Consider the following 14,575-nt stretch of genomic DNA (forward strand, 5'->3'; position numbering starts at 1 on the left):
TCTGTGGAAGGATGTCCATCCGTTATAAAACAAGACTCCTCTGTGCTACGACTAGATTACTTAAACATTGCCAATACCTGTTGCCTGTATATTTCTTAAATAGTTTAATGTTAGGAACTCACATCATCACATCATCAGCCTAATAAGTGGCTAGTGCTGATCAAAGGTCTCTTCTCACGCGGAGAAGGTTTGAGCATTAATCACCAGTCTTGCTCAATGCGGGTTGGCGATTTCAAACTTATAATTAGAAATTATACGCTCGTTTCCTCACGATGTTTCCCTTCGCCGCTTGTCAGTGGTGTCTAAATAATCTTAGAAAGTACACATAACTCGGAAAAAGCTATATTGGTGCAAGTACCAATATGAATCCGAGTAGATCGGTTGGTAGGTTTCAAACCCGCACCCGAATGCATGAGAAGCAAGCGTTTTGAACCTCCGGGCCAACACAACTGTTAGGAATTCAGGACTTCTCAAATTATAATTTTATTACTTATATGCTGATGCTACTAGTCTAACGAAGAATTAAGTCAGAAATATATACACAAAAACTGAACTATTCAGTTTCTTACTTGGAGGGAAGAACCCTCCACCTTAATTTTGGAACTAACAGTGTCTAGTTCAATCGTCGAGCCGTGAAAAGACTTAAATATAAGTTTATAATTTTTTTTATTTTATATTATCTACTTGCTATAACACCGAACCTAATCTAATTATTATATCATAAAATATACAATACTGAAGAATAACAGTATAATCAAAACACGAGACAACAAAAGGATGCCATCACGTTACCTGATCTTCAAGAACCGTGTAAAAAATATTAAATTACTTTAAGAGCTAGGCATAATAATACATTGGTTTCTATACCATCAAATATTACACCGTAGCCGCACAAAAAGCTATCCTCACTTTTACCTGATGAAAACGAAAGTGTGACGGCGCGGAGTTTTGAAAAAAAAGACGACAACGGAATCTGAACCACTTAAAAATTACTTAGCACGATTAGAGTTGTTCAACTGCCATTTTATCTGTAATGCACAGGATTTTAATGGTCTGCAGCTACAAATTGGTTAAGTAAAAACAAATGGATGAAACCATTAAATTTTGGAATGTTTTGGTGACGAAATTCTATGTTTTATTAAAGGTTTTTTTTCTATGGTAATCGGGTAAACGAGCAGACTCTACTTGCACTCTTGGCAGGTGGGTTGGAGATCATAGTTCAAGGCTCAGGTTTATTAGAGAGCGGTGCTGTCCAGTGTCTGTTAAATGGGTTGTTGCCTTATAAGACCTTGTGGGAAGAGTATGGACAGTGTCAAATGTATGTATGTAATGTATTCTGGACCACACAGCACATCGATTGATCTTTGCGTATTCATTGGAAAATTCTAGAACTAGAATCCAGATCAAATCCAATGCATGTGCAATGGCGTACTTCATCTAACTAAATATAGTACACGCTAAGGAAATCTGCTAGCGTAGTGAAGGCTGAACGTGCCTTATCGGTGCGCACGCGCAAGGTCGATGCAAGTGCACGGTCAGGCGCATGCGTTATGATTTAGACTAGCTAAAGTTGACGTCATCGCTCCTGTTTTGCCATTGTTATTTTATGGTATCTGTGCTATTTTTAGGGAATGATTTTATAGTGAATCCCTGTGGTTTTCCTGTTTTTGGAGTTAATATTGTATTATTTATTAATGCAAGTACCTATGCTAAGTATACATTGATTGATTGCACTTTTTGCTGTGGATTCAGGAATAGGGGCTTTTACCTATTATGATAAATATTTATTGATTTTCGCTTATTGTAAGAAAAATATTGTTTAAAACATTAAGAAATTACACGTGCTAATATTGGCAGTTTCACTGTACACCCAGTCATTAGTTTCATACCACAATGATATCATGAGGATGTAATTAGGTTATATATTTGAAACCTGATTTGTAAATACTAAAATATGTTTAATGGACTTGCAAAGAAGAATGACTCTTGTTTACATGGATTCGATTAAAAGGTTAGGACGGAAACTTATAGAAAAACAATACCCATCCTAGAATAGGGGAACCCTACCCTATCTTCTTTAAAAAAAAAAAAATGACGGCATCATTATTCTTAATCAAAAGTTAACAATTCTGGCAATTGAAACACAAAATTTAGTTTTATTAAATTCGGCCGTGTCTCTCATTCAACCAATCCAATAAAAATAAGGATGGTAATAACCTACGAGGATGCTTAATAAAGCAGGAGACTAATAATTTGTTAAATAAAATTTTAAGAAACTTGGGTAATAAAATGTAAAATAAAAAATATTATTCAAACGATGAATTAAATGTTTGATATGAGTATTTTATTCCATAGCTTCAAACAAAATCACAAAAACAATAAATAAGGTTTTCTGCCAAGCAAAATATAATCTTATTACCTAAATATACTCTACAATACATACATACATTTCTAAAAATACTGATAGCATTGAGTATTTGGCTTGTTAAGGACCATATTCCTTTGACTCCTATTTCTTCACTTTACTTGGGGGATCTGTCTGGTGGCGTGTCGTCCCATCGGCATTTAATGATCTTGAACAGCTTATTTTGAGTCCGATGTAGCCCTGGAATTTTGAAATAGAACCAAGTTAGTATTGTGCGACTCTCGGACAAGGGGTCTCGGGTTCGATTCCCGGGTCGGGCAAAGCTTTACTGAGCTTTTTTCGGTTTTTCGTAAATTTCTCAGTGGTAGCACGAAGTCTGGAATTGTGCCCAGTATATGGCAATAGGCTCACCCCCTGTTATATGGGACTTATAACACAAATGGTGAAATGTGGGTGTACATTGTATAGCGGCATTACGTGCCGTAATGTGCACCTCTGCCTACCCCGTCGGGGATAAAAGGCGTCACGTTGTTGCTATTAGTATTGTTACACACAAAATCATTACCAAAGATACCAATACATCTTACTATTTGTCATTTAGCACAGCCTACAAAAGGAGTGACGACAATCGAAGGATACCACAAAAAGAGTTTGGGAATCACCATTGTTTGCATACAATTTCCTACATTGTGTCAAGGAGAATGAACAGAATTTAAACTTTTTTTTTTAATGGCGGAAAATCATCCAATGACTTCTCCCGCCATGGGCGAGGCGAGAGGGAGTGTCAGACTCTTACTGACTAAAAACCACCCCGTTCCTACTTCTGCTTTTCGAACCGGAGCCCCGGTAAACCCGCTAGGTAGTTCGCAGCTCCGGAATAGAATTTAAGCTACCAATTTTCCAACGCTTATGAATAATCACTATCGATTAAATGACATCAGGCTTTACGTACGAGAGATTAGATAAAACGGTATCAAGCGAAATTAACCAGCCTCCCACACAGTCATTAAGCTTTATCTACGTGTTTGAAAATTTGGGAAGTGTGGTTAAGTAGCGGATCATTGGAGTTGCATAGTGATTTCATCAGCACTTTGTTCCTATTTAGACACTAAATTAGTTCACACGTAAAACTTAAGCGCTAATAAATATTAAAATAGAAAAACTTACGGCTGCACACATTGTGTAAATAAAAGAAAATTGCAAACTGCATTCTATCCATCGTGTTACGTTAATACTTTACTTAATATTCACTGATATTCAAATAAACCAGATACAAGTAAACAATACAATGAGATGCCTACGTTAATACTTTTACGTAATATTCACTGATATTTAAATAAACCAGATACAAGTAAACAATACAATGAGATGCCTTCGTTTTGATTTGTCAAATATGGCGGCATCGATCGCCCGCCAAAGGACTATCGCGCATGCGTGAAATATACGCATGCGCGGAATCCTTTAACTGTCAAAATGAAATGTCACCCTTGCAGCTGTGAAAATATCTTCTTTCTCTTTTTTGTTTACTCTGATTTCGTTTGTGAAAGTGAGATAGCATTTTTTGTTGGTGAATATTGTATTTGGTTGGATTTTTGTTACTTTTCACATGTGATTGTTGTCATTTCGTCCTGCCATCGCAGTTGCCAGCTGGGCGTTTGTATTTGTGTTTGTTTACAACTATTTCATAGTGATTTTTATTGTTCTAGTGGGAGAGTAGCTGGCTACGAATATTCCGGTAAGTTTTATTACTTTCTTTTATTTATCTTTACTCTAATTTCAAAGATTTTATTAATACGATTTGTCCTATGTTATTTGTACATAATTCGTAGGTAACCTAAATATTATGTGTACATTATCAATTTCAGTATATACCTATTATGGTTACAATGGGTTCGCTAAGTTATTTGCGGCATGTTTTTATCGGCGTTTTTCATGACTCATCATGACTTTTGACTACTTATTAAATAAGCAGTTTTATCGAACTTAACCTCAAACATCAAAAATATTTTAAAAACGCGGTGTTTTCTCACTTTATCCTTTTCAGTGGTAAACAAACAACCCTGGTTGGTAGCCCCCCACCCAATCCTACAACCCTCTCCCCACTCCTAAAGCCACAGATTACTAAAGAATAACCCCCTACCTTTTTGTTAACACGAAGTTCCGTATCTATCTAGATTTTCACACAAAGCTTGTTTGTCTGTGCAGCAAAGGTTTATTGAGGTCCAGTTCAAAATGCACGCATGCCTGCATAATGCATTCACATGACCTAGAAAACTTAGTAGTCTAGATATTATGCTTTTACTAAACATTTTGTAAAAAGCTTTAAACAGAGAGGAATGGAAGTAGGGTAGGGAGGCCTTGGCCCTGCACTGGGATGATCATGGCTGAAAGCTAAATATAAACATTTTGTATGATTTTTTTACGTGGATTTTTAATATTCTTAACAGTTTTTCACACAATAGGAAAATGAAATACTTTCGTTTACCAGTTAATTCTCAGTGACATTACGAATATGGGATACGCCACCCAAATATTTAAACCTCCGACGAACTCTGACGACACATCAAACGTGCGCACACGCAGCTTTCACTACGAAATAAAAAAATAAAGATCAAAAGGAATGTATGAAGGTACCGTTAGATCGAACAAGTTCTACTCGTTAAAGAATTTATTACTTTTTTGATTATAAAAATTTGGAGGCCATTACATAATACACACACCTGTTATCTTGTAAAGGGATATACAGAGGTTAATTAATTATGCATCTGCTTTTCACTGGTCTATATAGTATTAGTTCATTTATTTTTTAGTTCAATTCGTATTATCAGGCACAACATAGACTGTTCTTTCTCTTAACTTTCCTATAGGATCCCAGAGCTGCGGACTATCGGGTTTACCGGGGCTCCAGCTCAAAAAGCAACAGTAGGAACGGGGTGCTTTTTAGTCAGTAAGAGTCTGACACTCCCACTTGCTTCACCCAAGGCCAGAGAAGACATAAGATGATTTTCCTTCTTTAAAAAAACTTTTTTTTGTAAGATGGGGATCTAGAGAGGAATCTCCCATCTCTCTCCATGTGAGCGAAGCTTCTGGTAGAAGATGAGGTAGCACAAATAATTGTAGTCCTGATAATATGTTCCTCTGCTAGTTGATCAGATCATCATCAGTTGGCAAAGGCCTTTCTATAGTCCTCCATGTTAATCCACAACTCGCGACTCTGATGATGATCGGTCTACCTAGCGAGAGGTCTGTCCACGCTACGTCTTCCGTACACACACACATACATAACTTCACGCCTGTCTCCCATGGGGGATAGGCAGAGAGAGGCTAATTGCTACAAATCTTACAAACTTCTTTCGCTTCATCAACAGTCATCAGTCTTCCGTCTTTGTATTTACTGTCACAATATTAACAAAAGTCGTTAACAAGTCTCCCTTGTAAATCAAGGGCTTTCACAAGACACCAGGCGACTGGCTAAACAATGTGCCACCCGGAAGAGGATGTCATATCGTCCACAGAGCAAACAAACCATAGATACGTAATAATCGGCCATTCCCCCCTATTTTGAGGTGCATAGATAAGAGATGCGCACGCGCTTCATCTTGGACCACTTTTTTATCAGAGTTATGAAAGGTATTTTATGAAAGTAATGATAACTGTACCGCCGGATAAAGTAAGGAGATATACTATAGATGAAGTAAGGAGGAGTACTAGGAGATCATACTTAGTTTAGAGATGGGCTCGAAAAAGCTAGCTGCGTATGAGTATTCACTGTTATGATCAGAAGTATAATTCAATATTTTAAAACACATTGTCGTAATTTGTGTTTTGTTTATTTTTACGTTGCCTCACATTAGGATTTTCTCCTGTGTCGTGGGTGTGTTTACAAACATACAATGTCACATACACATGACACCCAGACCCGGAACAAAAATCTGTGGATCACACAAAGAGTTGTGCGTGCGAGAATTGAACCCGCGACACGTTGCACGGCAGTCAGTTGCCCAGCCACTGGGCCAACTGTGCAGTCTGTGTACTTTGTTATTAACCCAAACAGTTCTTCCCGGTCTGAGTGTGATTTGTATGTGAAATTATGTGTTTCAAAATGCACCTACGACAGACGATAAAATCGTAATACGGGGCAACGCTTCAACAAATCTATACTAATATTATAAAGCTAAAGAGTTTGTTTGAAAGCGCTAATCTCAGGAAGTACTGGTCCTTAATTCATTTTAAATAATTCTTTTTGTGTTGGATAGCGCATTTATCGAGGAAGGTTATAGACTATAAATCATCACGCTACGATCAATAGGAACCGAGCAGAGCGGGTGAAACCGCGCTGAAGTAGCTAGTCTGCTATAAAGATCCTGCTAGATTGCGTTCCGTAGTTGCTTTCTCCCATACAGGACAAAGGCGTTAGTTCATGTGCATGTATGTTTGTTTGTATATTTAGGGATACGAAGGAATGGGGGAGTGGTATCGTGCAGTGACAGTCCGTTTTGTGTGCTAGGGGTCTTATCATTGTCTTGTTTATCATGGCTGTTGTGCGCACGTGTATTCCCATTTTTTTTTTCTATTTCTAGGAGGGGTTTTCGATGTTTTTACTAGGAACAATGTTAGTAAGTAAGTAAGTTAGTGTTGTAGGTGGTTACTGCTTGTAGTATGGTACCTGTTTTATGGTGGGTTAGATATGTATCGTGATTATAAATTATCACTCTTTCAAATGCGCTTCACCACATCTTTGTAGCGGTGCCTTGAAAGAAGATTTCATGAATACTTTTATAATGATTATCGTGAGACATACTAAATTCATTTAAAATCACGGTTTATTCACGTATTATTAATGGAGAAAAGCTCTACTAGTTTCGAGTCAGAGAGGGACACTTTATCATGAACAGCGTGCGCAGACGCGGCGACGTCACGCAGCGTACTGCTCACGCAAGACTTCACTTTAGCAATTGCGCTTACCACCATTTAAATAATTATGTATCTAGTATACTTTAAACAATCTCTTGATACTTAATCCCATTTATTCTAACCTTTAATATATTCCCTAGGTACAGCTATTTAATCTAGTTATATAGGGCTAATAACAATGCAAATGTTGAGCGCAACATTCCAGCGACACGCCTACAAAGAATGCATAATATTGACTATCAATCTACAAGTTGGCTGATCAATCTCGTTTAGGAAGTAGGTACATTATGTATTTATGGAATTATGGTGTTTATGTATGAGAATAACTGCTGTATTTAGAGATATTTAATGATTACTTAAACTATTGTATAGTGTGGGAGAGCCATGCTTCGGCACGAATGGGCCGGCTCGACCGGAGTGATACCACGGCCTCACAGAAAAACAACGCTTGCGTTGTGTTTCGTTGTGTGAGTTATCGGAGGCCCAAACCCCAATTCCCGAACAAAAACCCTTAAATTCCTAACTTCCAAAAAGCCGGTAACGCACTTGTAACGCCTCTGGTGTCCATGGGCGGCGGCGATTGCTTACTATCAGGTGATACGTCTTACGTTTACGGGTTTCATAAAAAAAAACTATTCCTTAGTAACGATTTTGTTCCAAAAACAATTACTAAGGACTGGGTTAAGTAACCATCATATCACTCTGTGTACGGCGGTTAGTTGGTTGGTATCTTGTATTGTTCAGGTGATGGTCATAGGTTCTCTTCTCAGGTTAGTTTTATAGGACTTCTATTGGGAATTATTGAATAATATCTTGATATCTTGCAAGTAGATAAATATAAATTAGATAAACTTTTCCAAAAGGTCTTGGACTTAATATTATATTCATTAGATAGGCCTGATTATGTTTTGAAATTGTCAATGGCGGTGTTTAGAATTGAGCCCGATGTTTCAAACAAGACATGACTTTATTACAAACGGGTTATAAAGGTGACTATAAAGGACATCAACCAAAATGGGCTAGAGTTTTGAACAGCTGTATTGAGAAAAAAGAAGTTCACAAATAATTTAATAATAATATTTAATGAATTTTGATTTCTATTCGGGAGTGTAAATATAAATAATATTAAATAAGAATAAAAACAGTTTTGTAATTGATTATTGTTATTATTGGTGACACTGCCATGACAACAGTTTTGTGACAGTTCTTTTTCGTATTATATTGTGAATATTATTTCGATTTTGGCTATTTTTGACGACTGTGCTATTCAAAATGGATTCTGGTGATTTTCTATCCGATGACCCCGGCTCACTCTTAGACTCAGTACCCGCTCAAACGTTAACCCTGGCAACGAAGCCACTTTACATGACGACGACCCCGTAAACTTGGACTTTCCGATTTTGCCTAGTGAATCTATATATTGTGTCAATTGTGGAGCTGAAATCACTCACAGGAGAAGACACAATGTTAATCTTGTGGAAGTGCAGCGAGTTATACTGCAATGGATCGCACCACAAGTGGTAAGTCATTAAGTAAGTAAGTGTAAGTGGTTGCTGCGCTCATATCATGTCTGTGATATGGTATTTAAGTTGGGCAAGGCATGAAAATGTAACTCCACCAGCTCAGTTTCTAGAAAATGTTTTGTTAACATTATGAAAATGAATAGTTTCACAAATAAACGATTTATTTTAAAGTGTTGAAGTTTTTTCATATATTATGTTTAATTATTAATTTGATACAAAGTTTCTTATCTATACGTTTTCTTTGTACTGTAAGCCGCTCAATAAAGTAAAAAATAGTACAATATTTTCATGTTCATGTTCAAGCCCAAACGCCATACAAAGTGGTTGATGTCCTTTCAAAAATAATCATCCCAACCCCTTCGAAGAATAAAGAGTAGTCATGCTTTGTTTAAGTGGGCTATGATTTAACACGTACTCAACCTATCAGTCGACACCAGTCGCCTGTGTCTAGAGCACATTCTCAGAATATTATCGAGACCACTTCATGTTGATAAACTAATGAGCTAAGCACTTGAGTTTAAAATAATACTACATTCTTTTGTTTATATGTATAAAGGGACTAATCTAAACTCAAGGGTGCTTTTCAATAGATGTGTTTGACGACGTTGCTGTGGATGCGTTTGGCTTCCACCAATCATATTCATTGGTACACATAGCTTAACACTGGTGGAAACGGACTCAGCTAAGCTATGTTTTTTATATGAAAAAATGCGTGCTATGGATGTGTGCTGTGGATGGCTTCCCTACTATTGATACATCGCATACTCGAGCTGCGCATCTTTCTCGCACAGCTATTTTGCGGCGGCGCATCTTCATAGCACATCTTACTCGCGCAGTTTAGTAGATATTAGTGGTAACACTCGCATTGTTTCACAGCTTAGTTATTACATCTTCGTAGGAGTAACGTGAGATACTTTTAATCCAAATAGTTTTTAAGATCCATATCGTACGAATTACTTTGCTATGTAGAATATAAATCCGACAAATAGTTTACTCGACTTTTTTTTTGAGGTGGGAAAATCATCCAATGACTTCTCCCGCCTTGGGCGAGGCGAGAGGGAGAGTCAGACTCTTACTGACTAAAAACCACCCCGTTCCTACTCCTGCTTTTCGAGCCGGAGCCCCGGTAAACCCGCTAGGTAGTCCGCAGCTCAGTTTACTCGACTTAGCGAATAAATTCTTCGACTTATATTAAATAAGTCAGTGAGTTGGTATGTTATTTACATAGTATTAGAACAAACAAACAAAGCAGTTACATTATTATTTAAATATACTGAAATTACTGCATAAATGTGGGCTTAAAGATTGAGAGCTATAGATTGAATCACCTTGGTTTTGTTAGGAAATCAATATCCTTTCTCTCTATGCGAATTTTAAGTGAAATCATATTACGCTTTATTCTTGTTTGTACAGTAACTTGTCTTTTTTGGTATACGCTAGTAAACGAGCAGACGGGTCATCTGATGATAAGCAATCACCATCACCCTAAACACCAGAGGCGTTACAAGTGCGTTGCCGACCTTTTGGGGGTTAGGAATTTAAGGGTTGTTTGTTGTGTGAGTGAGGTTATCGGAGGCCCAATTACCCGCTTCCCAATCCCCGATTCCCCAACAACCTTTGAATTTCTAACCTCCAAAATGCAACAGACTTGTAACACCTCTGGTTTTTCGGGTGTCCATGGACGGCGGCGACTGCTTACCATCAGTGGTTTATACCATAAAATAAATGTCCCTGAGTCTCACAGGCTAGCAGTTCATAAAAAGGGCAATTATAACAATTATAATTGGTGCTATAATATAAGGTTGCAGAGACTAATTAAGGTAATTATCTTCAAGGGAAAGTGGTCATTGGGACGATGGTATCTGGTGAAAAGTCGGCCATATTCCTTTGTGTTGTATTTTAAAAAGTGCAAGTGTGGAGGTATAATGTTCTCTTGTAGTTTCGCTCTAGTTCTTACACGTTTGTGGTTAATTTATAGTGTCTGTTCTTGTTTTAAGGGCATGGTAACAAGGAGTCTTTTTTTGAGGGGGGGAAATTATCCAATGTTTTTTCTCGTCTTGGGCGAGGCGAGAGAGAGTGTCAGACTCTTACTGGCTAAAAACCACTCCGTTCCTACTCCTGCTTTTCGAGTCGGAGCCCCGGTAACCTTTTACATTGTCCGCAGCTCCGGATTAGGCATCAGCTCTACTGGGCTCTATCTGTGGTGGTCTGGCTCTTTGAGGCGCGCGCGGAACGCGACGAACTCTGCACTGCTAAAGTTAATTTTGTATCTAATCTTGGGTGATATCGTGATTAAAATAAGATCTGCAAGATCTTTAATAATAGTATATAATAATTTCTTCTTAAATCCCTTCAATAAATTCATACCAAGACATTGAATACCGATACCAATTTATCAAAAGGTTTTCAACGCCTACATCACAAGAACCGCTATTAAAAATAAACAAAAAAGCATAAACATTCAAAGAATTATTAGATAAATACAAGGAATGCTGTATGTTCGTCACGTTCCGTCATTATGAGAGAAACATGACGCTCTCATGCGCAAGCGCAGGAAGTCGTGACGAAATTGAAAGTTTAAATAAAAATGTGCTTATAAAGAGGATATTAATGAAAAAACGTTCTTTTGTTACTTTGATGTTTTTGATATTATGGTAATTTAGGTATTTTTGACTTTGTATTCATGATAATTTATTGAATAGAAATGGTCGGACAAAATTGCCTATAGATTTATTAACCGACTTCAAAAAAAGGAGGATGTTTTTTATTTAAGATTTATAAATTCTTTAAATATCCTTTACTTGAAACCCGTAGCCTCTTTGTTTTTTGACTTGTAACTTATATACGTTAGGTATATACAGTTCTAATTCGTGGTTGTATATTTCTCCTAAACTCATAAGTAACACCTATATAGGTATTGTAAATAACCTGATTAGAACCATTTTCAATTTTACCTATAAACGTGCTTAATACTTGATTGAACCATAGTAACAGTTAGTTGTTTGTCTTAACACTTTTGTAGGTACTTGATTATATGCCGTACTCAGAGTCATTCAATGGTTACTTATACCAATCCAGTTAACCCAGTCCTTAGCAATTGTTTTCGGTACAAAATTGTTACTAAGGAATAGTTTAAATTATCATTCAATGTCTGTGAGTACGGCAGTATAATATGTACGTAGTATGAAAAAAATCGTATTGTTCATTAAGTCCAATGACCCTTAAATTATTACCCTATATCTTTCTATTAGTATTTGTAGAGTAAATAGTATAAAAAGTATGGATCCCATTATCTATACCAAATCGATTTGATTTCCACAACACAATCTTTCTATCATTATTTATTTACGAATTTCCGATATCAAAATCGATTTCGATTCCCTTTTCTAAAAACATCGATAAGTTTCTTCCTATAGTAAAGCTACGAACAATGATTCAAGCTGTGAATTACTGAGGGGACGTTCGTACGGACAAAAACAATCACTCTCCCTTCTGCTTACACCCTCACCCTTCGAAAACTAATATAAATAGACGGCAGGAAACTAGAACTAACGATAACTTAAAATTTTTAACATCCATTGCCTGTTACATAGGTAAAGATAGTCTTTACAAAATGCATCAATACATCGCCTCTGCTAGACTGTAGGTGCAAAAGATGGTTGAAATTTGGTAAGTGTTATTACCAAGTAAGAGGACCAGGTTTATCAAAAATTACTACTGTCTATTGTCTGTTAAATATGAAGTCCCTTAATCGACTTTTATGAAACCTAAAGGAAAGTGCAGAGGTGGTGACAAAAATCTTATACTTTTTATATAAAGCTGAAGAGTTTATTCGGACGCACTAATTTCTGGAACAACTGGTCCGATTAGAAAAAATATTGTTGTGTTGGATAGTTCATTTATAAAGGAAGATTGTAGGTTGTAAAACATCATACTACGATCAAAAGTAGCTGAGCAGAGCGGGTGAAACCGCGCGCAAGTATTATATTTTGCCGATCACCAGTTTGTAAACTTTACAACGCTAATACAAAAACAGCAATGGATAGTGTTTAGGGGAAACTGTCGGATGTTATAGCAGGGAGGGGATTTCGAAACTAACAGATGTGCGAGGGGTGAAAGAAAGACAATATCGATCTTTCAACGCTGCGCGTGCGCGGCTATTGATTTTGGTGTGCGCGTAGTGTGGGGTTACATTATAGAGATTGTTTGAATACTTTGATTCAACAATATGGTGATTTTTTGGAAAATAAATTGGATTTTAGGGCTTAAGACTTGATAGTAGTTTATATTTTTTGCAATTACAATTTTTCAGCTAAATTATCTCTTGTTTGGGAAAATCATCCAATGACTTCTTTCACCTTTTGGTTGAGACGAGGGAGTGTCAGACCTTTACTGACTAAAAACCACCCCGTTCCTACTCCTGCTTTTAGAGCTGGAGCGTAGCCCCGGTGAAACTGTAAGACAATCTGCAGCTCCAGATCGGGCATCAGTCCTACTGGGTCCCAATCCATTGAGACCTTTTTTTAGGGGCGGATAATCATCCAACGAGTTCTCACGCCTTAGGCGAGGCGAGAGGAAGTATCAGACTTACTAACTAAAAACTAGGATCGGGCATTAGCCCTACTGGGCTCCATCTGAATCCGTTGAGGCCTAAGACCTAAAATCAACATCTTCTTTTCTTTATATACTGTTACCTATTCAGAATACAGAATTAGAAATAGGTCAAGGGAACCAAGCGGGGCTGTCATTCATGTCAGTGCAAACGCTGCAACGCATAAAACGGTCGTAAAATTTTATTGACATACAAACATACATACGTATAATGTGAACATGATTTATTGTTGCTATGAGGACTGATTTCTCTTTTTCGTGGTCTATTTGAAATGGTCTGGTTGGGGAAGGTTACTGTAAGACTGGTTGGGGATGCTGGTTTCAAGATGGAGGTAATGGCTTTAAAAAACATTTTTATTTAAACTTCTGCAACGACTCGCCTTTTATTCCTGAAGGGGTAGGCAGAGTTGCACACGATAGCACGTAATGCCACTATCAATATTGCTAATAATCAGCTGAGACCTGATTCTTGTTAAGACCTGTAGTAAAATATTTAGAAGTCGTGGTACTTCTCTACTAAGGGCAAGTAGGTACCAATGTGACTCTTCGGAGCTATAATTATGTATTTACTTTCTAAGATTATTTAGACACCATTGACAATCGGTGAAGGAAAACATCGTGAGAAAACCTGGGCTTACAATTTCAAATTGCCAAACCGCATTGAGCAACCGTGGTGATTAATGCTCAAACCTTTTCCATGTGAGAAGAGGCCTTTAGCTAGCAGTGGGCACTTAAAGGCTATTGATTAACGTACTATCATACTTAGATATTCATTGGCTAACTATCCATAACTGTAAAATCATTTTCACACGTTTCAACTATCTTAACCTACTTGGTTAATATCGCCATTTCCTCCATTAAATAAGTAGTTAAAGCAGGATTATAAATAATATAAGCACCTTTATATAGCTGCCTAAGTGTGTTGCAATCTCAACCTTATTATAATTAGTTATGTATGTTTATTGTATATCATCTAAAATTCCCGTTAGGTAAACCTGTTTTGGATGCAGGAACAGACCTGTGATTACAGAAATATTCCTGATTGTATAATTATAATGCTTGGTACATACATACATAAATGTAGGCACTTATTTATTCATTTTAATGCACATTGCAAAATATGTAGTATATCGGTAGACTTAACGCCTATGGCATAGCAGTG

General features: G+C 37.1%; 1 protein-coding gene and 1 long non-coding RNA gene across 2 annotated transcripts in view; one reads left to right on the forward strand and one right to left on the reverse strand.

Moving 5' to 3' along the window:
* Positions 1–2,322: 2,322 nt before the first annotated feature.
* LOC118271037 (uncharacterized) lies at positions 2,323–3,664 on the reverse strand. The gene is made up of 2 exons (XR_004783263.2): positions 3,533–3,664; positions 2,323–2,605 (listed from the first exon to the last, which is right to left on the reverse strand). It is a non-coding gene; the product is annotated as an uncharacterized LOC118271037 (long non-coding RNA).
* A 407-nt stretch (positions 3,665–4,071) lies between these two features.
* The window catches only part of LOC118271038 (uncharacterized), a 43,527-nt gene continuing 33,023 nt past the window's right edge, over positions 4,072–14,575 (forward strand). The window contains exon 1 of the mRNA XM_050696105.1: positions 4,072–4,100. The gene's annotated coding sequence lies outside the window, so the exon portion shown is untranslated. The remainder of the gene's footprint in view (positions 4,101–14,575) is intronic.

The sequence above is a fragment of the Spodoptera frugiperda genome, chromosome 9 (genome assembly GCF_023101765.2).
Source record: "Spodoptera frugiperda isolate SF20-4 chromosome 9, AGI-APGP_CSIRO_Sfru_2.0, whole genome shotgun sequence".
NCBI lineage: Eukaryota > Metazoa > Arthropoda > Insecta > Lepidoptera > Noctuidae > Spodoptera > Spodoptera frugiperda.